The following is a 7,300-nucleotide window of genomic DNA, read 5'->3' as shown; positions in this document are numbered from 1 at the left end:
TTCTCTATAAGGGGATTATCTCTTCCTGATTGCCTCCAAGATAAGGATGAAATGGTTGGGGGATCTAAGAATCCATTTCACAAACTTGGAATTTCATGCTAATAATTCCTGGGAGAAATTTCTTTCTTTCCCATAACTGCAATTCTAGGCCAGCCTGGCTTGTGTACCCTCTGAGTTGCATCCCAGCCTAGTAGCAGTTATAGGACTCCAACTTAGTTCTAGTTAAGTTTTATGTAAATATTCTTGTCTCTATTTTACCTGGCTCTACTAGATAAAATGTCTAGAAAAAAGTAGAGGGCGACTAGAATAAAGGTGAGATTATAGGTACCGGAATGAGACACACTGATTCTGTGGAGGTAGAGGGAGAACAACAACCTGTAACCTGGGGAATGAACAACTTAGACCTCGGAAGGTACGGGGAATGGTGGGACATCAACAACTTGTTTTTCTTTCTGAATAACCCCTGGTGCAGCCCACCAAAGAGTCTGAAATACTATTAGACCAGACGGTAAGGCAGAGGCTGTGGATTCAGCTCCTTTTTGTCCTCCACATTACTCTTAAGAATCCTTTGAGACTACTCTATCTCTCTGTGATGTAGGCATGAAACTGTAGTAGGCAGTGTGCACTCTCAGTGCCCATGGTTCAAGGCCATAGTTTTTCAGATGATGGACAACCATTGCTTTTTCCTGAAGAGACTTAGTACCCTGTGGCTGAGCTTAAGCGGGACTCTAGACAGCATTGATTGCGTTTTCTTCTTCCTCTATGAACTGGGATTTCTCCTTCTGTTTTTCTACTACCTAGAGATGAATCTGTATTTGTCAATATTTAGGTAAATTAGAGACATAAATCACGTAAGGAACCCTAGACACAGCTTCTAGCATAGGTGGACTCACCTATTTCTCTTCTCACTTTATGATATCAATTATATTGGCACAGGGAGAGATACCCTTCGATGGGGTCTCTCAGGAGCCATTAGAGAAGCATACTTCTAGAGAAGCTGGTAGGACAGGGCAGGAGGACCAGTGAGGATAAAAGCTTCTGTCCAAATTTTTGAGCCTAGATGTGTGTGGCAGATGAATCCAGGAAAGATCCCAGATCCCTGGAAGGGATTATTAGGAGAGGATCCATTAGATTAGAACGCGAGAATGGGTGTTCATCCGTCACCTTCTGAGTCAGATTTTCATGGTTAAGTCTGTGGTAGGGCTGCAGAGAAATGCTCGCCTGGGAAAGCCGTTGATCATGTGCAACATAGGTGGCTCCAGCACAGGGAGAAGTCCTCTATTTGAGAAACATCATACGTCTGTGGATATATCTGTGCTCTTCCTCAGCAAAGCACCTTTGACTGAATGATTCTTTGAGAATTATGCGTAAAGAGCTCTATATTATTTTGAATTTAGTAAACATTGGAATAGAAACAAACAATATTACCTACTTTCAAACTGAATAACAGCATGAGCAACTTCCACGAAAATGTCACATGAGGAAATTCCGGGGCCTTGCTCATCCCCGGAAACCTTGAACATCTTGATGCAACCTGTAGGGTTAAACTTATGAACACTTAGTTTTTTAGCATATAGATTTTTCTTTATAAAAAAAGATTTCTTTGGACCTTTATTTTGTTATATGTCATGAAGAATAAATCATTTATTTCCTTTGTGATAAGAACATCCATTTTTACACCTCAAGTATTAATGATGCCATCCTCCATGTAGTTTTGTTGCTATGGCCTGAATGTTTATGTTGCCATTCAAATTCATATGTGGATAATTTTAGGCATGTGGCCTTGGGGAAGTGGTGAAGCCAAGAGTTCTTCATCTTCATGAATGGAATCAGTGCTCTTTCAAAGGAAGTTGAAGGGAATGCCCTTGTTCCTTTTGCAAGATGGTACCATCTATGGGGAACAGAGCTCTCACCATATACTAAATTTGCTGCTGCCTTGATCTTGCATTTCCAGCCTCTATAACTGTGAAAAATACATTTCTGTTGTTTGTCCTATACCCAGTCTAAGGAACTTTGTTATAGCAGCCTGGATGCCCTATGACACTTTCTTAGGCACTTTGGTCTATTTCTGAATGTTTAGTTTCAGTGACCTATGAGTTTTTTAATCAATCAAGATTTTTCAAAGGGCTTGCCAGTCTTGTTTTAATTTTTTCTCAGAGTTTTCTTGTCTATTCTTATTTGCGCTTTCATCTATATAATATTTTATAGTAACGTGTACTTCCAATATTTAATGGTATCTGTATAGGAACAAAATTGAATTTATAAATAACCTTAAGGACAATTGATGTTGACAATATTGAGTTTTTCTGCCTAAGAATACGATACAAACTGTCTCTTTGCTTATGTCTACTTTCATATATTTCATAAACTTTGTTTTTTCTCCTATTGTGTACATATTATTGTAATATTTATTCCAGTTTATTTTATTCTGCTAAAAAGTAATTTGAGACACAATGAAATTGTAAAATGTTTATTTGAGAAAGACCAATTGATAAATTATAAAATATCAGACCAAAAGATATTTAGTGCTTCACTGACTGTGTAAGAAGCAAGTATTTATTGGAAAAATGTAGAAACAAATAAATCATTTAATTGGTGGTAGCACAACTTTTTTTATTGTTTTCTGTTTGTCTGTTTACCTTGTTGGACAGTTTCTATTTATATAAGGTTGTTGGCTACTCCTGATTGGTTGAGCTTCATTTCTTTTTTTTAAATATGCAGCTACAAGAAATAATTTAAGTTTTGCTTTTATTTGCAAATCAAGCAGGTCGAGATCACTTATGAGACCTAACTAATTTTGTCTGCTCAGAGATTATTGAGACATGATCTCCATTTTAATTTACTTTAACAAATTTTCCGTACTTTTACTTTCCATCCAAACTGTAACTTATAAATTATTGTTGTACATATGTAGGCCCATTTGTGTATGCTTTGAAGACATGTCCTCCTTTCAAACTCATTTGCATTATGTTATTGTTGAATTTGCCCCATTTATTGGAATTCTAAACTGCAATCCCCCAACTACGAGAGGTATGAGTTCTGAGGAGATCACAGTAAAGACGAATCAGAAGAGAAAACAGTTCTCCAATCCGCACATGCAGTAAAAACAAATTTCACATGGATACAATGAGTAATTATCTAAAATTTAAATACCCTGGAAACATTAATATTTATCTCATTACTATGTAATATGGAAATTACAAGACCAAAAAAACCCAAAGAATTATTTTTAAAACAGAAATGACGCTTTTTATATGATGAAACAGTCCATAATTTAAATATAGAAAGCGAATAGGAAATATATGAAATAAAATGAAATTACTTGTAAAGGTGACAATGCCTGTATTAGATTTAAAAATATCTTACAATAAAATAAGTTGAAACCTACATAATAGAAGAAAGTTTAAAATTAGGCAAATGTTATGAGCCAGGTGAAGAATAAATACATATGTCAATAAGCGTTTAATGTATTTTGTCTTAGATTTTATATGAAATATTAAAAAGTAAACAAACCAATAGCATGGTAATTTCACCCTGATTGATTCAAACTGAAAAAATATTAACATTTCTCCATTAGAAGTTGGATTTATGGATTGGCTTCATGCTGCATTCAAGGCACTTTGGCCAGGACCCAACACTCATTGCCAAGAGTCAGCAGGCTAGAAGTTTGCTTTTAAGATGTTCTCTGGCATGCGACCAAGGCACTTTGTCCTGATTACTTCTTCAACTCTGCCATAGGTTTTGCTGATATATATGCAAACCCAGCTCTATACCTACCAAACATCTACGTGGCTAGGGGTGCACATTGAGCATTTAGGCACTAGGCAAGAGGTCTTCGCAGGTTTCCAAACAGACTTTCCAGAATTTCCCAAAAATACTGACATTGTCTTTTTCAGACCCCATCTCCAAAAGAGAATCAGAGAGGCGGTCTGGAAGCCATTTAGAATCTCCAGCCTCCAAACTAGTAACAATGGACTTGGATACAAAAAGGCAACCCACTGATCTCAAAGACACCAGCCCAGATTCTGGGCATTAAATTCCTGCCTCCCCATGAAAGATCTCATCTGAGTCACATCAAAGCCCACACTCTTCTTCAACGTTCACCTTCCAGACACGTTCCAAAACAGCCCCTCAGAGTTGTCTTGAGATGAAACAAAAGGTGATGAAGCTCCAGGTTTGGAACACCTGCCTCATTCCTCACTCCTGAAAAGTCTACACCTGCTGGTTAGAACTCTCACACCTTAGGGAGCCCGGCCTCTCAGAATGCATCCTCTAACAGGACCTCCTGGCCTTTTCCCCCTTGGAAGAGAGTGCCCAAGAATATGGAATACATGGCCTCCACTCTCACATGACTTGACTGACTGATGAACTGATGTCTTAGGAGGAAAAATATGTAGGGAACAGCCTGGGTCTTGTGAATCCCTGTTTCCCCAGCTATGATGTATGTGCAAATGGAGAGAGAATCCCCACGTATTACTGGGTGGTAGACAGACACTGCCTAATAAAATTAAGTAAATGTAAGGTGACTTGAAGTGGAATTTATCATAAGTCATATACAAAATACTAGTTAGTGAACTTTATGTGAAAACAGTCACAATTTGTAAGAGCATTCAAATATAATTTTAATAGGAAGCTATGAAAATTATCTGCACTTGCTATGTAAATGATTGAGTTTGGGTTGACTATCTGAAGGTCATGAGGTTGGTATCTGCTACTTAATTTCATAATACATTTACTTGCAAATGGTTGTCATTTTTGCCCTCACTATATGAAAATTTTTTCTTGCAGAGAGCATTTCTATGAAAGAAGAACTAGAAATTTTGACAATTTTGGTTATTAAAACGATAAAATTGGTATGTTTGTTATTCTTAACCAAATGCTCCTACAGATAGCACGTAATACCCATGCTTTGATTGCTTTTTTTTTTTTTTTCACCTTAGGTCAATTGCCTTTCATTTTATTCATCAAACTGTATCTACTGTAGATAGATATTGCAGTTGTCATGTGACCTATGGATTTGTACTTTGTTAGAAATATGAATTCTCAGGCAGAGTATATTGGCTCATGCCTGTAATCCCAGCACTTTGGGAAGCTGAAGCGGTTGGATCACCGGAGGTTGGATCACCTGAGGTGAGGAGTTCAAGGTCAGCCTGGCCAACATGTTGAAACCCCATCTCTCTACTATTTACAGTTCACATTGTACCTTGCAATGAATATACATTTTATCCAAAAAGCCTAAAAAAAATGAAATTGGTGGGGGAATGGCTGGAAGTATAAGTGACACAAAAATGACACGTGACTAGTAGCTCTTAAAGCTGGGTGACTGGTCTGTTATACTTTTTTTGTATCGTGTATACGTTTTTAATGTTCTGTAATAAAACACTTGTACAAAATGACAAAGTTTATCTGCATTTATCTCTTAAGGTCTTGGTTACCTTTTGGAAGGAGAAAGTGTCAAGGGCATGAACAAATCTGATTCTTAGATACACAAGTGTATTTATTTTGTAATAACTCATCAAGCATTCCATAAACGTTTTGTGCCTATATTGCGGTATGCATGTTATACATCAATAAAAATTTAAATTGTACATATTTGCATAAAAATCCTAAATTAATATTTTAGAATAATAGTAATGTTTTGTTTTGTTTTAAAGTGGGGCATGTTCACTCAGGACATCATCAGGTGTATATTAATGTTCCAAGTTATTTATTTATGTTTTAACTTTTGGATGAGTCCCCTAGGTCTTTTAATTTTAACCTCAACACAGTAAGTAGCATGGTTTTAACTTTTTGGAATGCAGCTTTGTTTCCAGAAAGGTTCTCCCCGAAGAATGAAGCTCACCCAGGCCAGGGCACACAGCACAGTGACCAGTGCACAGGATTGCACTGAGCACACACGGCACTCGGTGAATCAAGAACAGAACAAGCAGCACTGCCTGGGTCTGCAAAATATACTTTGTAGGAAAAGCAAGTAAAATTGAAAGGTCACAATTCAGCAGCAAACGTTTTTACATTCATTTGAGAAATCATTTCTAACAAAGGTTGCTGGTTAAACCCATGGTTTTGTGGTGTGCCTACACATTTGAATCACCTGCACAACTTTAAACCGTATTTTTTTCAGATCCAACTGCAAGGATTCTGATTTAATTGATCGGTTACAACTTGGGTTTAAGGGATTTCGAAAGTTTTTCTCCCCGCAGGTGATTCTCTCGCGCCAGGGGTAAGAAGCACTGGGTAGGGGTGAGGGATACTTTAGCTGTGAGAGATATCCATGTACACTTCAGGATTTGCCACATCGCAAATCAGGAGTTCGCGGTTTTAGAAAACATCCTTGCCCTGTTAAAAATTAAAGGATGGCTTCAATACATACTTAGCTGTTTGGCTACATTGAAGAAAATGAAAATGCCTTTCCAGAGATCAGTTTTTTGAGACAGGGTTTTGCTCTGTCAGTGAGGCTGGAGTGCAGTGGTGATCACGGCTCATTGCAGCCTTGACCTCCCAGGCTCAAGCGATCCTCCAGCTCCAGCCTTCTCAGTAGCTGGGACCGAAGTCATGCACCACCATAACTGGCTAATTTTTCCATTTTTTTCTTTTTTTTTTTGTAGAGATGGCTTTCTCTATGTTGCCTGAGCTGGTCTCAAACTGCTGGCCTCAAGTGATTCTCCTACATCAGACTCCCTCACAGTTCGACCTACAAGCACAGGGAAGCATGCCTGGTGTATTTACTAAAATGTAGCTACTAGAATATTTAAAATTCACAAGTGCCTCACATATTATTTCTTAGAGAATTGCCTCATTTTTGAAATCTCAGGCTATCTGCTCTAAAGCCTGGATGTGCCAGGAAAGTAAAAAATCTGAAATTTTAAAATAATTGTCATTATATTGTTTCCATGTATGAATAACACATATATATTATTCATAAATAAAAATAATCTTACACACAAATGTAAATGCAAGTATTTTACAGGCAGGGCCAGGGTCCAGTGCATGGAGGAAGTCCTGCCAGAAAAGGATCCAGGAAAAACCTATAATTCTTGCTTTATTAAAGCCAATGTCAAATCACATATGTCATTCATGGCCTGAGGGGGCGGGATGGGGAATTGAACTCTATCCAATCATGGGTGCTGGAGTGGAAAGTATCTAATCAGGTGCACAGCAGGAGAAGAATGGGCAGCTTTTTGGATCTAGGGCAGTCTTTCCCTGTCTCCCCAGTAAGAACTTCAGGACACTAGAGCCACCTCAATGCAATGGCCTGTTTTTTTAGTTGTTTTAATACTCCAAAAGAGAATTAGTTTTCTCA

The sequence above is a fragment of the Pongo abelii genome, chromosome Y (genome assembly GCF_028885655.2).
Source record: "Pongo abelii isolate AG06213 chromosome Y, NHGRI_mPonAbe1-v2.0_pri, whole genome shotgun sequence".
Lineage (NCBI taxonomy): Eukaryota > Metazoa > Chordata > Mammalia > Primates > Hominidae > Pongo > Pongo abelii.
This window is presented reverse-complemented; position numbering follows the sequence as displayed.